This window comes from Neovison vison, chromosome 6 (assembly GCF_020171115.1).
Source record: "Neovison vison isolate M4711 chromosome 6, ASM_NN_V1, whole genome shotgun sequence".
In the NCBI taxonomy this organism is placed as follows: domain Eukaryota; kingdom Metazoa; phylum Chordata; class Mammalia; order Carnivora; family Mustelidae; genus Neogale; species Neogale vison.
The window spans coordinates 173,191,892-173,214,067 of record NC_058096.1 but is presented as its reverse complement, the minus strand read 5'-3'; the positions used below and the strand labels follow the sequence as shown (position 1 = coordinate 173,214,067).

Genomic DNA, 22,176 nt, shown 5'->3' with positions numbered 1-22,176 from the left:
CAATAAATAGTTGCTGAATGAGTGAGTAAAAATACAGGATGAAAATGTGATGCTCCTTGCGTTAAAGAGCCTAGGAGAACACTGAGGAGAGATGTCTAACCCAGTTGTGGACGTTCAGCAGACCACAGGAGGGTGGGGATGATGTTTAGGGCGGAGACCCAAATTAAAGACACATTCCCAGGAGAGAATAAAGGGTCCATGCAATGAAGATATGTAACACAGCATGAAGTTTCTGTCTTACCATAGTCCTTGACAATATGTGTCCAACCTGCCCCTTCACTCTCCACAGCTGAAGGGTTATGGTCCCCCATCTCCAAGTCCAGTCATGCTGCTAGTTTCCAGGCCAGACTTGAGCTGAGATAACAAGGGCATAAACCACTCCAGCATCTTTCCAACAGAAACCAGCACTGAGTCACACCTCCTCCACGCAGGGGCTAGGGAGGGGAGGGAGTCGGGCATTGGAGCCCAGCTCTGATGACCGTACTCCAGCCTCATTCTCAGCACCTAGAGCTGTATCTTGGCAAATTCCCAATACCTTTGGACTCCAGACCTGCACTGGCATGACTTTTTATCAACAGAAAATCCAATCTCAACCAGCTTAAGCAACTAAGGAGGTTTGTTGGTTTGAACAACTAAACACTCTAATGATAGGACTGGCCTCAGGCGTAGGACTCAAATGATGTCATGGGGACTGAATTTTTCAGATGAATTTTCCCAGCTCTTTCTTCAGCGGGGTTGGTTTCATTCATCCCTGGGCTCTTCAAAGGTCCCCAGCCTCTGCCATAGCTTCAAGCTGTCATCTCAGGGTATCAAACTGGCTGCCGCATCTCCAGCTTCACCTTTTCCCAGATTTAAGAATCAATGGAAGGAGAGCCTGGGTGGTTCAGTTGGTTAAGCATCTGCTTTCACCTCTGATCATGATCCCAGCGTCCTGGGATCAAGAGCTGCATTAGGCTGCTTCTCAGCAGGGGGCCTGTTTCTCCCTCTGCCTCTCTCCCTCTCCCCCTGCTTGTGCTCTCACTCCCTCTTTCTCTCTGACTAATAAATAAAATCTTTTAAAAATAATAATAATAACCAATGGAAGGAGGGCTCCTGCCTCTCTCCAGCCAATCCCAGAAAAGCCTCAGATGTAGTTCATTGGCTACAGCTGGGTCATGTGGCCCATCCTTAAAGAAATCTCTGCGGTTTTCCCTTTCCCTATGCTGCGGATGGGACAAAGGATTTGATGATTTGATTGGCCAAGTGGAGATCCTGAGTTCCAGGGCTGGAGCTGGGATTGGTGCCTCACGGAGAACACACGGTTGAGAGGAGAAAACACAACCCTGGGCTGCGAAAAGAAGGGAAATGGCTATCAGAGGGGCAGACAATAACATTTTGCTCCAAGTTTAGCTCTAGAACCTGGCCTCCAGTAACCCAGACAAAGGGACAAATAATAGCCCTTGATTGAAGAATGTTTTATATCTTCTGCCACGTTCTGAAAATTCAAAAAATAAATGGTGAAATCATATATTTTACAGTAAAATGAAAATCAAAGATGTTCAAATAGGAGTGCCTGGGTGGCTCCGCGGGTTAAGGCCTCTGCCTTCAGCTTGGGTCGTAGTCCCAGGGTTCTGGGATCGAGCCCCACGTCAGGCTCTCTGCTTGGCCGGGAGCCTGCTTCCCCTCCTCTCTCTGCCTGCTTCTCTGCCTACTTGTGATCTCTGTCAAATAAATACATAAAATCTTTAAAACAAAACAAAAGATGTTCAAATATACTTAAACCATTGAAACATACGGGGCCCTAAATGACGGTAATGATTTTTCAATATAATTTGTTTTCAGGATTCTAAAAAAATGCAATCCTATCAACACACACCTTTGAAAGGAAAATGTGGGATAAGATTAGTGAAAGGAAAACAGATTGTTATCAGCTAGACCGCAACACCTGACCCTACTGCCCACCTACTAGCATTCATCAACCTTTATCCCACATTTTTCCTTTAGTTCTTCTTTCCAGCTTATCTCTTAACTCAGGCAAATGGAAACCAAATCCTCCTTCAAGTGACAGCGACAGCCCTGACAAGAGCTCAAACTGGCCCAGACCACCCAGAATAAACCCCCAATTCATGTCTGCACAGATGACCACTGAGTGACTTCTAAAATGACCAACAACTACCTTTACCTCATTATAATAATAAAATTTACACACAAGCAGGACCACAAGCCTCATTTATATACATATAGTGTCTGTATAGGCATATTCCCTTAAGGCTCATGTGTCGCCTTATGCCTGCCACTACGCACGATGACAAGGCTTCTCTAGCTAAATATTCATCCTAAACTAAATAAAAGGAACCCATTCACCCTTGCCTGGGGAGCCATGGCTTTTTTTTTTTTTTTTTAATATTTTATTTATTTATTTGACAAAGAGCAATCACAAGTAAGCAGAGAGGCAGGCAGAGAGAGGAGAAAGCAGGCTCCCCGCGGAGCAGAGAGCCTGATGCCGGCTCGATCCCAGGACTCTGGGATCATGACCTGAGCTGAAGACAGAGGCTCTAAAAAAAAAAAAAAAAAAAAAAAAAAAAGACAGAGGCTCTAACCCACTGAGCCACCCAGGCGCCCTGAGCCATGGCTTTTGAAGTTATTCCCCATGGTCTCCTTCTTTGCTGCAAATAAAGTTTACTCTGCATGACAATTCTATGTAGTACATCTGTGACTTACCAAGAAGTGAACTCACGTTGGTTTGGTTACAAGATGGGATGATTTAAATCATGCCTAGGTTGCAGGGGCAGGCGGGGGGCAAGTAAAATAAAAATTAAAACATCCTATATATTCAAACCCCATTTCAACAGACTCCAAAGGCTGTCTGAATTCCTCTCTGGTAATAAAATTTTGCTTTGTCAAATATTTCATAAAAGTGGGTAACTGGCTAGAGCCAAAAACAGGTTTTTTGGGTGTTGTGGGTTTTGGGGTTTTTTTTAGTGTATAGATTTGTCTCATGTGATTTTTCTTAAAGTTGGACTTCCAAATTGAGCCAATATTTTTGTCCATCTGCAGGAATGCATGAAATATATTTGTTTGGAAATCAGCTCTCCTAACAATTTCTAAAATTATTAAAGAAACATTTGATTTAATAACTGTTTTGTCCCTTAACTACTCCCTGCTAAGCATCTTAAAGTGGGAAAGGAGGTTTCAGGAAGGTTTCCTTTTTTAAAAAAGCCTGAGAAACTGGGACTTCCCTACATTTCAAAGCACAAAGGCCTATTATTCAAGGAAAGGGGCCAGGGAGGCAGAGTAATTCAGTTTTGTAGGCCACCGTGTACTTCTTCCTTTCTCCTGCCAAATCAAGGCTCACCCCAGTCCCAAGTGGACCGCAAGCGGGGCAGTCCTCTGTGAAAAAGTAAAAGCAATCGAGGAAAAAAGAAAAAGCAGCCAGCCAGGAGAGCCTGGGGAGCACTCATTATATGTGAATAGAGCCTGTGAAAGGGGCCTTTGCTTGGCTGCCTGGGTGGGGCCACTCCATTCATACTCCCATTGTAAATTCCATCTGTGTGCTATCATTTCCTGACCCAGATACGGGAAAATGTTTCTGCCATAAATTTCCCTAGGACCTTGCCTGGCCACAAAATCATCCCTATGAAGTACACTGGGTCCTTGGGGAGGTAGTAAAGGTTTAAGATCATGTTTGCCTATGATCCCCTCTCCCCATTTACTGAAAGGTCTCTTTCCAATCTCCCCTGTTTTCCTCTCAGGAGCTGGGTCCTCAGTGAAATGAGATAAAAGTGAGATGGTCATGAGGAAAACTCCAGGGGAAATATGAAGCTCTCCTCTCCAGACACTTAAAATAAATATGCAGATCAAAGTCCTTGTTTAGCCCTGGAAAATTTGTGTATCATTATTAATTTTTATTATCAGTTCATATATAATTACTAGTAATGTGAGACTATCGGTTTAGGAGTGATATGTGTATTAAATAATCTCAATATGACTGAAAATAGTTTTGTCAACCTCACTTTTCCGGATGATAGTTAAGCTGGAATTAAATTTTAGATTCACCATCCTTTGCCCTCGATACTTCACAATATTATTATTTATTTATTTTTAAGATTTTATTTACTTGAAAGAGAGAGAGAAAGAAGGTGAGAGAGCACAAGCAGGGGGAGCAGCAGAGGGAGAGGAAGAAGCAGGCTCTCCACTGAGCAGGGAGACTGACATGGGGCTCAATCCCAACCTGAGCTGAAGATGGAAGCTTAAGTGACTGAGCCACCCAGGCACCCCCAAAATATTATTTACTATAGCCTGCCTACATTTTTTAATAAAAGAAGTTTTCTGTAAATCCAATTATTAAATATATTTATATGTATCTGGCTAGCCCAAAGCTGATGCTAGGCAAGTATCACATGGTAACTTGACTACTGGAGTAAGTCTGAGAAACTGAGGGTGTATGTACAAAAAATAGATAGGATGCAGAGCAGTGGTTCTTAAACTCTAGCATGTGGGGGCACCTGGGTGGCTCAGTGGGTTAAGCCTCTGCCTTTGGCTCAGGTCGTGATCCCAGAGTCCTGGGATGGAGCCCTGTGTCGGGCTCTCTGCTCAGCAGGGAGCCTGCTTCCCTTCCTCTTTCTCTGCCTGCCTCTCTGCCTACTTGTGATCTCTGTCTGTCAAATAAATAAATAAAATCTTAAAAAAAAAAAAAAAAAAAAAAAACCTCTAGCATGTGTTAGAATCACTTGAAAGAGTTTCAGATTCAGGAGTTCTGGGGGGAGGGCCTGAGAATGTGCATTTCTCACAAAAGCCCAGCAGAGCTGATGCTACTAGTCCTTGGGATCATACCTTGAGAACCCCTGAGGGAGGGAGTGCTTGTATCAGACCTCAAACATCAAGCAGGACATTACATATATTCAGAGGCTCCATAACATCTGAATTCAGACTCTAAACATCCTGGTGCCTACCTACAGATAAAGACCAACTGCTTTCTGCGGTAGTGGTTACGGGTCTTAATCCACCATATAGACACAAACTATTTTTATAACTCAACTTTCATTTTTATTTATTTATTTAGTAAAGATTTTCTTTCTTTATTTGAGAGAGAGAGAGTGAGAGAGAGCATGAAAGGGGAGAAGGTCAGAGCGAGAAGCAGACTCCCCATGGAGCTGGGAGCCTGAAGCGAGACTCGATCTTCGGACTCCGGGATCGTGACCTGAGACGAAGGCAGTCACTTAACCAACTGAGTCACCCAGGTGCCCCCAACTTCATTTTTAGATCCTATTCAACCAGAGTGGCAAAATATAACCTCAGTTCGTCTGAAGCCTTCCTCCCATTTTCAGGGAGTGCCTCTAGGTTCTAGGAGCTCCTGGAGAATTGCAGTTGAAGGAGGGGGTAGGGTGGGAGAGAAGTGCACTCCGGTCCTTGCTATCAACTATCCATGCAGTTGTCAAGTGAAATTGCCATCATCTCTGTCAGGCCTGTAGGTTTCAATGCTCAGCGACCTACACTGACATTTCCTTCACCCCCAGGCTGCATGACCCCTTCCAGTCTAGCACCATTGGTGGGCCACCCTGGGGACCCAGAATCTGCCAATTATGTCCTTTCTGCTCCCCAGGGCTTTATCTAGAAGGGAGGGCACAGACCCCTCTCACTCTGGGTCCCATGTATCTGTGCTTCATTACACCCCCTCTGTCTCTCCTCCTTCTACTCACCTCCCTCCTCTGCCCAGAACAGTGGAATCCATTGCCAGTCTGAAAGAGAATCTCCCTCTCTCTTCAAACCCCTTGCTCTCACTCGTTTTGACCAGTCCTGGGGTCTCAATGTTCCACTAAGGGCTCTAGGCTTTTGAAAACCAAGGCCAGAAAGATTCCTATTTGTTTTTTCTGCTCTGACATTTCACATTTCCTTTCCTGAGTTAATGAGCACAGAATGGCCTAGCTGCTTAAGTGAGGAACACTGTATAAAGGAAAGGTGCTTAGAAGGAAGAAAGAATAAACTTACTTTAAATACACACATGTGCGTGCACGTACACACACACGTAATAGCATTTTAGAATTATTACCCATTATTATCTTGCATTATCTACATTCTCCCATTTAATCTTTTTCTTTTTTTGAAGATTTTATTTATTTATTTGACAGACAGAGATCACAAGTAGGAGGAGAGGCAGGCAGAGAGAGAGGAAGAAGCAGGCTCCCTGCTGAGCATGGAGCCCGATGCAGGGGCTCGATTCCAGGACCCTGAGATCATAACCTGAGCCAAAGGCAGAGGCTTTAACCCACTAAGCCACCCAGGCACCCCATCCCATTTAATCTTTAAGGCAATGCTGTGAAGTAGAGAATATTCTTCCATTTTATAGATGAGAAAATTGGGGCCCAGAAAGATTAAAAAGCCTTTCCTAAAGTCACATAGATCAGGTTTTGAACTTGGGGCTTCTGGTTCTGAATCCAAGGCTAAATACACTATACCTCAGCTTAACCTCCAAATGAAGAAAAGGGTGAAGAAGTCTGTCATTGGAAGGCAAAGCCCAGTATACCAATCAGCAGATGAGTCTCGGGAAATAATTTGGCCTAAGAGATACTAGTAAGCCAAAATGTAGGTGGTAACAAGAAAGAGTAAGAAACAAACTAAGAGACAGGATGTATGACAAGCAAGGGGTTAAGAGGTTTGTAAACAGCAGAGCAGGACACTAAGGAGTCAAGAAGTCCAGAGTCAAGGCCACAGATCTGGGAGTAACCATTTCCTGACTATGAGAGACAGGTTAGGAGTCCAGAAAATCAATACCCAAACCAAAGTGTTCTGTGCCCCCTCAAATCCTGAGAAGACTAGGAATCAGGAATATACAGGGAGTCATGGAAGTAAATCAAAGCATCAGGAGTCAAGAGCTAGATGTTCAACTATAAAAGGGTACATCTACCTTTAAGTTGTCCTCCTGGGAAACAAAGAGCCTACAATTTGAGTAGGATTGAGCACAGGATGTAGCTGAGCAAAAAGCCACGACAAGAATGGAGGAGCAGAGATGAGAGAATATCCTCAGGGTCAAAAGGCATCTCAGTGTGCACAGGAAACATCTGTTATCTTTGTAAGGCATGTCCTCTTCTGAAAATCAAGCCCAACTCATCCTTTTGAGGAACAAATTCCCCCAACATGGTTCATGTCTTCCAACCAAATAAGCCCCAGGCATAGCAGAAGAGGGCCTGTCCTTCTGCAGCACCCTATCTGAATTCTTAGCCTATAGAAATTGTGAAAGATCACAAGTGATAGTTACTGTTTTTAAGCCACACTGTTTCGAGATTGTTACACAGCAATAGCTAACTAATACAAAGTCCAAGAACAAAATAGCAGATGGTTATTAGCTCAAGTGCTAACTCCAATCCGTGGATAGTTGTCTGGAGAAAGAGCTGAGCAAGAAAGGGGAGGTGAAATTAAATCATTGGTATCTGTCATTAAGTGGGAAGTGATAGCAACTGTGTTTTTTATTTGCCAACTGTGGTCAAAGACAATTAACTACAGAAAAGAGACACAGAAAACAATGTTCAAAGAGAGAAAGGAAGAAAAAGACAGGTAGAGAGGAAAGCAGAAAAAGCACTGGACTTGACAATAAGATTCAAGGATTCCAATCCTGGCTACTTACCAGCCATGGGAACTTGGATAAGTTGTTAGCCTTCCTGCGCCTGTTTCCTCACCTGCAAAATCATGGGATTATTGTCAGGATTAGATTAAATGAGACTATGATACAAATGTCTGGCAGTAGATCCTTAACAAATGGGAGTATATTGGGAGTCCTGGCTGAGTCTAAGCAAACTTTGGGTGTGTGGAATGTATTTCAGGTCCATTTGACTTTCAAAAACAGCAAAAAGTCACAGCATTCAAGACCTTCCTAAAGCTTTTTTCCCCAAAGTGCATCCAATGAAATACTAGGTCTACAGGATGTTATATGTTCCATGACATACTAGTTATGTAAGATCTTAATAGGTATTACACAAATAAAAAGAGTTTGCTTACATACATTTACCAAGTGACCTAGCAATCCCATTCCTGGGTATTTACTTTAAATAAGTGAAAATTTATATTTATACAAAAACTTGTACATAAATGTTTACAGCAGATCTATTCAAAATCACCAAAGACTGGAAGAAACCTGAATATGTTCCAACAGTATAAATAAATTGTGGTATATTCCCTGATACTCCATATCACGGAATACTACTCAGCATTAAGAAAGACCTAAACACACACACACACACACACACACCCTAATAACTGATACATGCAATAACATGGATGAGTCTTAAAAGTATTACCTAAAAAAAAAGAATCCAGTCTCAAGGGCTACATGGTATGTAATGCCATCTATATGATATTTCTATAAAAGAGAAATGGCAAAAAGACAATTTATGGGTGGAGAACAGGTCAGTGGTTGCCAGGGGTTACAGAAGTAGGGGATGTGACTATAAAGGGGGACACAAGTGAGTCCTGGGGTATAATAAAACTATTCTGAACCCTGAATGTCGTTGTGGTTACACAAATCCATGCACAAAATTTCATTGAAGTGTACATTTTAAAAAATGTTAATTTTACTGTATATTATTTTTAAAAATAAAGTTAAAAGAAGAGTTCACATAAATGTGGGAAATTTGAAGCTAAAGTAAAATAGGATGCTTCACAACACGACTTCTCAGAGCCTTTAACATGTTTTAATCATGTTTAATTTAATAGATACTAATTAATTGAATACTTATTTAGTCACAAATTAGTATCTGTGGGGGCACCTGGCTGGCTCAGTCATTGGAGTGTGTGGCTCTTGATCTCGGGGTCATCAGTTCAAGCTCCATGTTGGGCACAGAGTTTGCTTAAATAAAAAAATTTTAAAAAAATTAAGGGTGCCTGGCTGGTTCAGTCAGTGAAGCATGCGACTAGGGGTTGTGAGTGTAGGCCCTGTGTGGGGTGAAAAGATTACTTAAAAATGGGGCTTCTGGGTGGCTCAGCAGGTTAAAGCCTCTGCCTTCAGCTCAGGTCATGATCCCAGGTCCTGAGATGGAGCCCCACATCGGGCTCTCTGCTCAGCAGGGAGCCTGCTTCCCTCCTCTCTCTCTGCCTGCCTCTCTGTCTACTTGTGATCTCTCTCTCTGTGTCAAATAAATAAATTTTTTAAAAAATTACTTAAGAATGGGGGGCGCCTAGGTGGCTCAGTGGGTTAAGCCTCTGCCTTCCGCTCGGGTCATGATCTTGGAGTCCTGGGATCGAGTCCCGTATCGGGCTCTCTGCTTGGCGGGGAGCCTGCTTCCTCCTCCTCCTCTCTCTCTGCCTACTTGTGATCTCTCTCTGTCAAATAAATAAATAAAATAAATAAATAAAATCTTTAAAAAAAAATTACTTAAGAATGAAAAAAATTTTTAATCTTTTTAAAAAAGTGAGTATGATTCTTAAAAAGACCAAAAGAGAAACTATACAACATTTCCCCAACTTATTTGACCGCAGATCTTTTTTTTTCTCAGACCATCTCAGGGGCCTGCTATTTCCTAGATTCACTCTGGGAAATTCAGATTTGGTAATAGGTATAGGTATGACCTCTTGCCTTAATACCTAGGATCCAGAGAAAACTAAAATGGGAGGTTGTGAGTCAGGTAGTACTTAACACTGAGTAACTGACACTGCCCTACACAAATGCCAGAGTGAGGAGGTTATAAATAATAAAAAGTAATAAGTACTTCTCTGGCTTTTTTTTTTTTTTAAGATTTATTTATTTATTTGACAGACAGAGATCACAAGTAGGCAGAGAGAGAGGGGGAAGCAGGATCCCCACTGAGCAGAGCGCACAATGTGGGTCTCGATCCCAGGACCCTGAGACCCTGACCTGAGCCAGAAGCAGAGGCTTAACCCACTGAGCCAGCCAGGCGCCCACTTCTCTGGCTTTTAAACTTTTGTATATATATCTAAAAATACACACAAGGGCGCCTGGGTGGCTCAGTTGGTTAAGCATCTGCCTTCGGCTCAGGCCATGATCCCAGTGTCCAGGGATAGAGTCCCTCATTGGGCTCTCTGCTCAGTGGGGAACCTCCTTCTCCTTCTCCCCCCCCACCCCTCCCCCTGCTTGAGCTCTCTCTCCCTCTCTTAAATAAATAAAATCTTAAAAAGAAAATTTTTAAAAATACAAATAAATATTTCTGTGTGTATGGGTGTGTGGGTGTGTCTGTCTATCTTTCTATCACATACTTATTCTTATGTACATATGCATTGGAAGAAAGCCTAGGATCCAAATGGATTTCACCAAAAGACTGATAGTGCCTAACTCTGTGGTAAATCCTGGGTAATATGAACTATTTTTTCTCTTTCTGCTTCTCTCTGTTTTCTGATTTTCATGCTGTGTGAATTACTTGTAAAACAAACAAAAATAGCTAAGGATTTAAACTAAGAAAATTTAAAAGTAAAATAAGCTATAATTCATTTGAACACCTACCATGTGCCAGGAACTGTACAAAGCACTTCCTATATATTATCTCTCTCGCTGACTCCTCCCAGTGCCACAAAGAGGCACTGTTACTATTCCCATTTTAAAGATGAAGAAATGAAACTTGAAGCAATTTGCCCAAATAAAATGATGTGGATTGATGCTGGAATACAATTTAAGAAGCATACATGCACACCCCAGCTGTTTCTGTATGTACTACACTTTGGAAACAGCTGGCTCAGTTGACAACAATCTAAGTCTCAAAACCCAAATATGACCCAGCCCCAAATATCCTGATAATTCTCTTCTAGATAACTAGGAATGTGATAAAGTGAAAAATTTGATCACAATATTTTGAGGCTCCTTCTTGTAAGAGGTAGAGTCTGCATTCCTCAAAACTGAGCTGATCTTGGGTGCCTGGGTGGCTCAGTGGGTTAAGCCTCTGCCTTAGGCTCAGGTCATGATTTCAGGGTCCTGGAATCGAGCCCCTGCATCGGGCTCTCTGCTTAACAGGGAGTCTGCTTCTGCCTCCCTCTCTTCCTACGTGTGATCTCTCTCTGTGTGTCAAATAAATAAATAAAATCTTAAAAAAACAAAAACAAAAACTGAGCTGATCTTGAGACTTATAAATTTGTGTCTAAATTTATAATTCAGAATTTCTGAATTCTTGGCTGATGGAATATGGTGGAAGTGATACAGAGTAGATTCCAGAGGTGTTCCAACTTCCACCTTCATACTCTTGGAACCCCAAGACCACTGTGGTATGAAGCCCTAAATGAAATACCACATAGAGAGTGAGGCCCAACCTCAACCCAAATGGGACCATAGCCTAGCTAACCTTACAAATGAACGCAGCCACGTGAGTAAGCCCAAGCAACACGAGCAGCGGAAAAACTATCCAACAAACCCACAAAATAGTTCAGAGTGATATATTCTTGTTGGCTCAAGTCATTATGTTGTGGGGTGACTTGTTATGCAGCAATAGTTAACTGATACAACTTGAATTTCTCTCAAGTTGTTGAGGTGTCTGGGCTGAGTCAATGCTATGAAGACATACTAGCAGAATGTGGTAAAAAAAAAAAAAATGTTTTAGTGAGGCTCTCTTGTACCTCTTTTCCTAATAGAGAGATCATGCCCACAGTCCAGGCCCAGAGAGTGACTACAGATCTCAGACTCTTTCCATGTAGACCAAAGGTTTCCGCTTCTCAACACAGAACTAGCATACAAGTAAACAGATACCGGTAAGAAAGTGAGGAAGATTACATAAAAAAGAATATCAAGAGAGTTCCTTCTGGGGCGCCTGGGTGGCTCAGTGGGTTAAAGCCTCTGCCTTTGGCTCAGGTCATGATCCCAGGGTCCTGGGATCGAGGCCCCGCATCGGGCTCTCTGCTCAGTGGGGAGCCTGCTTCCTCCTCTCTCTCTGTCTGCCTCTCTGCCTACTTGTGATCTCTGTCTGTCAAATAAATAAATAAAATCTTAAAAAAGAGAGAGAGAGAGAGAGAGAGCTCCTTCTATGTGAAAAGCAATGGAATACAATCAGAGACATGCCCATGCACACATCTAGCTATTCATATGCACTCCACTTTAAGGGACAGCTGGCTCAGTTGCATACAAAAAATGTATGCTGAAATCAATTAATTGTTTTCCTTTGCTTTTATAGCACATTAGGTTTTCCTTCCAAGATTTAGTGAGTCATGAAACATATTAACAGTTTCGATTAAAGATAGAAGACAAGGGTCATTTACCTACGACGAAATGCTTCTTCAGTAATAACAGACTTGAGAGCAAAAGGAACTTGCTGCAAGGAGAATATGAAAAAATGTTACTACAGCCATCATTTTCATTCAAACACAAATGGCTCTAGACCAGAAAATCATATTAGGTCAAAACATGACATGGAACCCACGGCTAACACCAAGAAATGTTCCTGGCACATAGGTAACTCCCTGTCAAAATCAGCAACCATGATAATAGGAAAAACCCTAGCCTCCTGATTATTGCCTCTCTTGACAGGACAACTCAGCATATTTTCATTTTACGAAATACCAGGATGCTGCTGCAGATTAATTCAACTCCTAAAATAAAATTATAGTCCACGTTTTAAAAGCAACATCACCCACTAAAGAGTGCCCTGCTGTCTGGGGTTTGATGATGACAATCCTTTTCAGAAGAAAGTGCCTCACAGGAAAAAGAATACAGATGGTATCTTGTGGCTCCTTCACAGTGGGTCACTTTGCATTCCTTGCCCTCTTTTAAATGCTACTGACAAAACGCCCTCTCAGTCTTTCCTTCCTCTTCGTTTCTCAAATTTCTTGGCAGTCCCTTTGTTGATTTCAATCACTTGGCCCCTTCTAATTCCCCCTTTCCTTGAACCTTTTCTTCTCTTTTCTGCCTTACCTGATACACAAAGAGTGTAACTGCTCCTCACATGACAGCCCCACATTTCTCTGGTGTTGGCACAAAGAAAGAATTCTCTCTCAAAGAGGGTCTGGTTACCCTGCAATTTTCCATGTCCTTCCCTTCTCAAAGATACAGGTTGATCAGTCTGAGTGTGTGCGAGGGGTGTGGGGAGTTTGTGTGTGTGTGTGTGTGTCTATCTGTCTGTCTCTGTCTCTCTCTCCAGGCATCCAATCTGTGATAAAAGAGCGAGACTATATTTGGTTAATATTCAGACTGAGTGAAAGTAGGACTTAATCATAAGCAAATTTTAAATGGCTCTTTCAAACATTTCCTTAGAGAGGTACCAGACATAGCTTCTAACACAGAAGTAGAAATTAAATTCAAGTCAGCAATTGCTGAATGTCTACGACCTGCTACACCTTATACTGGGGATAGAGACCTTAGGGTCCACCATCAAGGAATGTTAATTATTTATTTATTTAGAGAGAGTGTGCATGCACAAGCAGGGGGAGGGGAAAGGAGAGAGAGAGAGAGAGTATCTCAAACATACTCTGTCCTCAGCACGCAGCCCAATACAGAGCTCTATCTCAAGACCCCAAGATCATGACCTGAGCTGAAATCAAGAATCAGACTCTTAACTGAGCTACCCAGGCACCAAGGAGAAACCTTTAGAAAGAAAAATTACAGGCGCCCATGGATGGCTCAATCATGAAGTGTCTGCCTTCAGCTCAAGCCATGATTCCAGAGTCCTGGGATTGAGCCCTGCATCAGGCTCCCTGCTCAGTGGAGAGCCTGCTTCTCCATCTCCTAATCCCCCTGCTGGTGTTTCCTCTTTCACTGTGTCTCTCACTGTCAAATAAATAAATAAAATCTTTAAAAAAAAAAGAAAAAGAAAAATTATAAAGAAAAACAAAGAATAACCTAGTAACAATAATTTGTTAAGAAAACCTAACAAATATCACCTGAGTATCACCAACTGGAAAGAAATTCTTAGTATACTGAGATTCTGTTTCTTTATTTTTAATATGGGTATAACAACAATATTAATAATACTTGTTTTTACAAAATGATTACTATGGGAGTCAAACTGGACTATGACCAAATGTATCTTCCAACTCTGCAATTAAATTGCATTTCCATTTGATCAGCATTTATTTAGTGCCTATTTTGGGCCAGGTCCTGTGAAAATAAAAAAAGAAGTCCATAATCCCCAAAATGAAAGCACCCAACACCAGAGGGAGTAGAGAGACACATCAAAAATATAATATAGTGTGATTATGTGTGGTGACAGAGATACACAGAAAGTGTACCAGATCTTAGAGGAGAGATGAAATTTTCCAGCCAGGAGTCTGGTGAGTAGGGAAGAAAGGGAAAGTGCATTAGAGGATGCTACAGAAACAGGGTATATAATAACAAGTATCTCTCATTAAGGCCCTTCTGTGTAGTGGTCACTATAGTAAGCCCTTCACAGACAGCTTTATCAATAAATAAAGATTACCTAGAGGGCTTTCCTTCTTGAAAACATCATGCCCTGTTAACTTACAGAGTTTGGTATTGGTGACTGTCAGGTCTATTGGCCTAGAGAGACTAACAGCCAATTGCCCAGATGGAAAAGGGGGAAAGCACTGAAACAAAAGTACAAAGTGATGGGTTCTCACCCTGCTGTTACTATGTGTCTTTAGGGATGTCTCTCAGCTTGCTAGTCTTCAATTTCCTAATCTGCAAAATGGACTTTAATACAAGCTGACCTTGTGAGGTTGTTGACATAACAGATGTATAAAAGGCTTACCAGTCTGTCTTAGTCCTCCGCAGGGTAAGGCCCAGGCTGGAAATTCACTTGCCTATAGAGCCTGGGAGGTAACATAACTGAGTGAAGCAGGCTTTTGGAAATTCTGCCAATTGTTGTATCAGTTAGCTCTTGCTATGTAACAAATCACCCTACAACTTAGTGACTTAAACCAACAGTGTATTACTTTTCACTGTTTTATGGGTTTGATGGGTAGTTTTTCTGCTGCTGTTTTGACTGGGGGTTCACTAATATGGCTAATATTCAGTTGTAAGGTTAAGTGGGGGCTGGATTCATTTGGAAGAGCAAAACAGCTACTCCTCGTTGGTTAAAGTTGAATGGTGTCACATAGAAAATTGGATCCCTTGGCACCAACCTACTATTCCCGAAAAATTGATAAATTTGTGTGTGTGTGTGTGTAAATCCCTGATTTTTAAATATTAACTACTTTTATTAACAGAAAATATTGTATGAGCCTACAAAATATATTTATGGATTGGATTTTGGGCCCACAATTGGGACTCTCCCTGTGAAGTAGTGTTTTTAGCCAGCCTTTACTCCTGTGTCCAGTCTATTGGGTTTTCCTTAGGCCCAAAGGGCTATAGCAGGCATGCCTGTGCTCTCTTCCTTAGTCTGATCTCTTGGTCAATGGTTCTCAAGATGTGGCTCACAGAATAATAGGGTCAGCATCACCTGAGAATTTTTTTTTTAAGATTTTATTTATTTATTTGAGAGAGAGAGAGCAAGAGCATGAGAAGTGGGAGGGTCAGAGGGAGAAGCAGACTCCTTGCCAAGCAGGGAGCCCTATGCGGGACTCGATCCCGGGACTCCAGGATCATGACCTGAGCCGAAGGCAGTCACTTAACCAACTGAGCCACCCTAGGTCCCCATCATCTGGGAATTTGTTAGAAATGCAGATTCTTAACCCTACCAGACCTACTGATTCAGACACTCTAGGAGTGGGAGCTCCAGGGGAGTCTCATGCTTACTAGAGAGAACTACTGCTTTCCACACAGACCTGAGAAGGGAAAGGGTGGGAGGGATATAAAGACTAACTTTCAGAACTAGAGAAATTCTTCTCCTTGAGCACCACCAGGCAAGCCATAGACTCCCATTTTTAAGAAGACGAGATAACAACAAGCCAGACTGCGTGGCACATACCAAAAGCGCCATGGGCGCAGTGCCTTCTGATCAAGAAGAATTCACCCGGGAGGGGGCACCTGGCTGGCTCAGCTGGAAGAGCACGCTACTTTTGATCTTGGGGTTGTGAGTTTGAGCCCCATGCTGGGTGTAGAGATTACTTAAATAAAAAAAGAAATTTTTTTTTAAAGATTTTATTTATTTATTTGACAGACAAATCACAAGGAAGCAGAGAGGCAGGCGGGGGGTGGGGAGCAGGCTCCCTGCTGAGCAGAGAGCCCAATGTGGGGCTCGATCTCAGGACCCTGAGATCATGACCTGAGCTGAAGGCAGAGGCATTAACCCACTGAGCCACCCAGGCGCCACACTTAAATAAAAATTTTTTTTTTAACTTGAAGAAGAAGAAGACTTGACACTAGTTCTCAGTCTTTCCTGTGTGCCAGAGTCAGGAGAACTTTACAAAATTCTGATGCCTGGGTCCCAACCTAGAGATTCTTTTTTTTTTTTTTTTTTTAAGATTTTTATTTATTTATTTATTTGATAGACAGAGAGAGATCACAAGCAGGCAGAGAGGCAGGCAGAGAGAGAGGAGGAAGCAGGCTCCCCGCTGAGCAGAGAGCCCCATGTGGGGCTCGATCCCAGGAGCCTGAGATCATGACCTGAGCTGAAGGCAGAGGCTTAAACCACTGAGCCACCCAGGCGCCCCCCAACCTAGAGAGTCTGATGCAGGCAGTCTGAGCTGGGCCCTCAAGAGTCTTAAATGCTCTGCAAGTGGCTCTAATTTGCAATCATGGGAATTGGGCCTTGAAACCAGAGAGAAAAGAAACTGGTAACTATAGATGTCTCTGCCGGAAAGCACTGGGGAATTAGAAGACTGGGAAAGAATCTCACTTTTTAAAATCTACTCTCATAATGGGAACTTCTTCCAGGTCTTCCTTCCTTGAATTTCTAGCAGATTAGCATTCCAGTCACTTCCCACAGAGCACAATGCGTAGTAATGAATGCAATTCAATGCTTTGCAGGACTTGCCTTTGGGAAATTTATTTTCTTAAAAAAAAAAAAAAAGTTAGCTGAGGCACCTGGGTGGCTTGGTTGTTAAGCATCTGCCTTCAGCTCAGGTCACAATCCCAGGGTCATGGGATCGAGCCCTGCATTGGGCTCTCTGCTCAGTGGGAAGCCTGCTTCTCCCTCTCCCACTCCTCCTGCTTGTGTTCCCCCTCTCACTGTGTCTCTCTCTGTCCAATACATAAAATCTTAAAAAAAAAAAAAGAAAAGAAAGGGAAGAAGGGAGGAAGAGAGAGAGAAAAAGAGAGGGAGATGGGTAGAACTAGAACATGAACAAATAGGAAAAAGGAGATATTTGCAAAAATATCTAAGCAAAAGAAACACTTTGGACAAAGGTTGGAGGTGAATTCTGCAAGGGCCATGTAGAAATAATGAGAAAAGCAGCTTACCTTGAGCAGAGGTATGTGCTGGGAAATGGAAAGAGATAAACAGGTGTCACAGAAGACTGATCTTAAGTCAGGGTTCTCCAGAGAATTAAAACCAATAGAATGTGTAGCCTATATGAAGAAATATAAGGAAGTGGCTCATGTGATTTGGAAGCTGAGAAATCACAAGATCAACAGGGTAAGTCAGAAGCTAGAGAGCCAAAAGAACTGATAGTGTAATTGCAGTCTGCTAAAGTTTCAGTCTGAGTCTGAAGACAGGAAAAAGTTGATATCCCCGTTTGAAGGCAGGAGAAATTCTCTTGTACTCACAGGAGGATGAGACTTTTTGTTCTATTCATACCTTCAACTGATTGGATGATGCCCCCCCCCACATTAAGGAGGGCAACCTGCTTTACTCAATCTGTGGATTTAAATGTTACTCTCATACAAAAACACCCCTACAGAAAGATTCAGAATAATAGTTGACCAAATACCTGGGCCCCTTGTGAAGTAATAAAGGGAAACCTCTCTAGAATGGAGTGGGACGGCCACCAGGGGGAGCTCTCACACCTTACCACTCTGGGTCAGTTGCAGACTTAAGGGGAAGAGAGGGACATTTTAAGTGGACACTACTTTACCATCCCAGCAGGAGGAAGAAAGACTCTCCTCCTCCCCTGGCAATAGCCCAGCCAATGAGAAGCAGTCACAACTCAACCAATAAAAAGCCACTATACTTCTAGTGCCCAGTTTACCCTAATGGACTCTTTGTTTATAACAGCACTCCCAACTTCCCACTTTCCCGTATAGAAGAGACTTCTCTCCTTTATTCAGCAGTCTTGCCTTTGATTCTGATATAATTTGCTTGTCCCTGATTACAATTTTTTGCTATTTATTTTTTTGTAAAATAACTGTCTATGTGATTTTGAAGGTTAACAATTCCATGGCCCACTCAAATTAACACATAAAATTAACCATCATATAGACTATGGACTTGAATCTGTGGAACAGTGTTTCCAAAATGTGGTACATGTAGACCTAGACCAATGAAACACTCTACAAAAAAAGGTTCTGTGAAAATGTGTCTCAGAAAACACTGCATTCTAAGGCATATAAACATATGAAAGCTATGAATCATCCTGTAGGAAAGAAATGGTTTATAACGCTGTCAACCTAGCATATCTCTGACATCTGATCACACAATCTGTTTTTTACTTAAAGCCTATTAATTTCCTGTGGAACAAAAGCTTCATATAAAAAACTTTGGGAAAAGCTAGTCCAAGCCATGAGAAGATAATATAGATTTGGAACCTAAAAGGGGACAAGAAAACAGGATTTTAGTAAGATAAATTTGGCTGTAATATGCAGTGATATAAAAGGAAAGAGATCCTGGAGGCAGAGAGAAGCTACTTTAGCAAGAAAGCTACTTTAGCAATCAAGATCTGAGGCTAGACAGAGGCTTGCTTTGGGTGGGAATGGGGGGCAGGGGGAGAAAGGAAATAAGACCTTTTATGGAAAAGTATCTGCATATATGAATTATAAATAGAAAAGAGTAGTAGAGAACTCAAAAGTCTGGAGTTGGTAAGCAAAAGAATAAAGAGCCACTGATGGAGAAAGTTGCAAGGAAAGTTTTCAATATGTTATGTTTGCAGTCATGGTAGAAAAAAGTCTGTAAGAAATATCTAGCAGTTTCTGAAATTATGAAACTTGTGTGAGAGATTATCAATCAATTTGGAAAAAAAATTATAAATCAATATGGGAATCATCAGCACAGAGCTGGAAACTAAGCCACAAGGGTACCCTCTTACCCACTTCCCAATTTCCCTCAGCTAGGCCATTCTCTTTGTAAAGGGCTTCATTTTGAACAATATGTTTTCTAAGCCAGTTTTAGGTCCTCCTAATAACAGCCTCACAAAAGAGCACTGAATTATATTCATTCCTGAGCACAGCTCTGGACTCTGGTGGTAGCCAAGCACCATCAGCAGTTAAAGGAAATAAGCCCCTGAGAAAGCTCTTTAGATATGCAAGGAGGATGAGCTTTGGAATTTCACCACATTTGTGGAGCTTAAGTCAACTGGGAACAGAAACACTATGCCCTTCTTCCTATATGCCAATAGTACCTTTTACTACAGAGAGTATTAAGAAATCCCCAGGCCCAAGGCACCCAGACACCAGTAGGTTTTAAACAAATTTCATAAACCAAAAACCACACTTGTAATCTTCTGGCTGCTTGAACATACATTTAAGCAGTGCCAACCAATTCAGGAAGTACTTATAACATGCCTACTGTGCACTTGGCTCTGAAATGACCCGTGTCTTTTCCCTTTTCCTTCACACTGGACCTCTGAAGTCACACAGTCTCATATTTGAATCCCACCTGTAACCTCTACTGATCACATGATTCTAAGCAAGTTACTTAAATGTAAGGGCCTTGATTTTCTCATCTACAAAAATGGCATTAAAAAACTCATTCATTTATTCATGCATTCATGTGCACATTCATTCATCCAATGAATACTTTGGAGCTCCTACCATAGCTTTGACTATACAATGTTCTGGAACTCTCCTAGTGGTGAAAGAAGCAGGTAAAGGAGAGGAAAAATTTTTTTCTCACCCCTCTTAGGGTACCTGGCTGGGTCTGAAAATTAAACTGACAAAAACTTACTAACAGGAAAAAAAGTATACAAATTTATATAAGTTTTACATGACAAAGGAACCCTCCTAAAGAAATGAAGATGCAAAAAAACCCTCCAAACTGAGTGTATTTATGCTAGGTTTGATGAAGAATAGACAGAGATGGAAGAATATGACAGATTAGGGAGTGTGAAGGAAACTTAGCAAGGTCTGTTTGTTAGCATTCTTCTCAGCATCCCTTTGTCTTTAGTCTTTAGAGATAAGGATGCTCCCTCCCCAAAAACTTAAAAAAAAAAAAAAATCTCCTTTCCTCCAAGAATAGGAAAGGCAACTCTCAGACAAAGATTTTATGACTTATTTTAGAGAAGAAGGGTAAGCAGAGGTCAGAATGACCTTCATGCTTCTGCTATGTTCTCAAACTCCTTCAGTTTAAAATATTCAATATGGGGCTCCTGAATGGCTCAGTGAGTTAAGTGTCTAACTCTTGATCTTGGCTCAGGTCATGATCTCAGGGTCATGACATCAAGCCCCACATTAGGCTCCATGCCGGGGGTGAAGCCTGTTTGCCTGCTTAAGAGTCTTTCTCTCAAAAAAAAAAACAGTCTTTCTCACCCTTTCCCTCTCTCCACCCTTCCCCCTGCCAGAAAAACAAAAAAACAAAAAACAAAACCAGAAATGTATTTTATAAATAAATAAATAAATAAAATATTCAATATGACAGGGACACCTGGCTGGCTCAGTGAAGTGTGTGATTCGTGATCTCAGGGTCTTGGGTTTGAGCCCCATGTTATGTGCAGACATTAGTAAAAAATAAATAAACTTTTAAAATAATAATAATAAAATAAAATACTTAATATGCCAAAATGCCATATTTGTGGTGGCCTGTCACAGGCATGGTCCCTATAGCACTGAAGCTGAAACCTTACTTGACTGTGAGGATAGTCAAATGAGATCATATATATAAGCTACAAGATACAATGTATGTCATACATAAAGGTAACTCAGTAAATGTTAATTTTCTTCTCAAGGGTAGGAGGATATGTGATCCCAAGATATATTTCTTTGGCATGTGGATTATTTTGAGCTAAAGTCACCTGAGAACCAACAGAGGAAGGAAAAGCTCTTATATTGCTTCCCTTTAACACTTAAAAATGGAGTATAAAGTTCCCCTTTCATATAAGCAATTTACATTTAGAGAGGAGATTTCCATTTGTGAGGTTATCTCTGTACCAGGAAGAAAGACAATTTTATCACCTGTGAGACTCTTATCTGCATAACAAGACATCCCATCTTTATGTTTTCTCCTCCTGCCTTCCCATAACTTGCCTCCCCATCCACAAACCCCAAAACCTTTTTCCTTTGTCTAGCCTAAGATGGTATAAAAACCTCAATTACCTGGACACCTCGTTGAGTCTCGATTCTTTGTGAAACTCTGTTGTGTGCCTGCATAATTAAAACTGGTTTTGTCAGCATGGAGGTTCCTCAAAAAGTTGAAAATAGAACTACCCTATGACCCAGCAATTGCACTACTGGGTACTTACCCTAAAGATACAAACATAGTGATCCAGAGGGACACGTGCACCCGAATGTTTATAGCAGCAATGTCCACAATAGCCAAACTATGGAAAGAACCTAGATGTCCATCAACAGATGAATGGATAAAGAAGATGTGGTATATATACACAATGGAATACTATGCAGCCAATAAAAGAAATGAAATTTTGCCATTTGCGACGATGTGGATGGAACTAGAGGGTATCATGCTTAGTGAAATAAGTCAAGCAGAGAAAGACAACTATCACATGATCTCCCTGATATGAGGAAGTGGAGATGCAACATAGGGGGTTAAGGGGGTAGGAGAAGATTAAATGAAACAAGATAGGATCGGGAGGGAGACAAACCATAAGTGACTCTTAATCTCACAAAACAAACTGAAGGTTGCTGGGGGAGGGAGGTCGGGAGAAGGCAGTGGGGTTATGGACATTGGGGAGGGTATGTGCTATGGTGAGTCCTGTGATGTGTGTAAACCTGGCGATTCACAGACCTGTACCCCTGGGGATAAAAATACATTATATGTTTATTAAAAAATAATAATAAATTTAAAAATTTAAATTAAAAAAAATAAATCTGGTTCTGTTCTTGTTAATCTATTCATTATCAGTTTGATTCCTGAGCCAGTAACACTAGGAAGGTAAAGAAAAAAGGTTTTTCCTCCCCTACACATCCTTCCCATAGACCACAGAACACGTGACTATGGTGGCCAACATAAATGTGTGCAGCAGTGGGCTCCTGTCCCCACTAAAAGGCAGTGTACTCAGCATTAGCCAATGATTTCCAGGAAGGGATACAGATACAACTTTCTAGATCTTCCC

At 41.6% G+C, this 22,176-nt stretch overlaps 1 long non-coding RNA gene across 2 annotated transcripts; it reads right to left on the bottom strand.

Moving 5' to 3' along the window:
• Positions 1-1,100: 1,100 nt before the first annotated feature.
• Positions 1,101-12,220, bottom strand: LOC122909238. Of its 2 annotated transcripts, none has more exons than XR_006385105.1 (3): positions 12,163-12,220; positions 7,601-7,652; positions 1,101-1,327 (listed from the first exon to the last, which is right to left on the bottom strand). It is a non-coding gene; the product is annotated as an uncharacterized LOC122909238 (long non-coding RNA). The 2 variants fall into 2 exon arrangements; XR_006385104.1 differs by lacking the exon at positions 1,101-1,327 and adding an exon at positions 4,614-4,633.
• Positions 12,221-22,176: the final 9,956 nt, after the last annotated feature.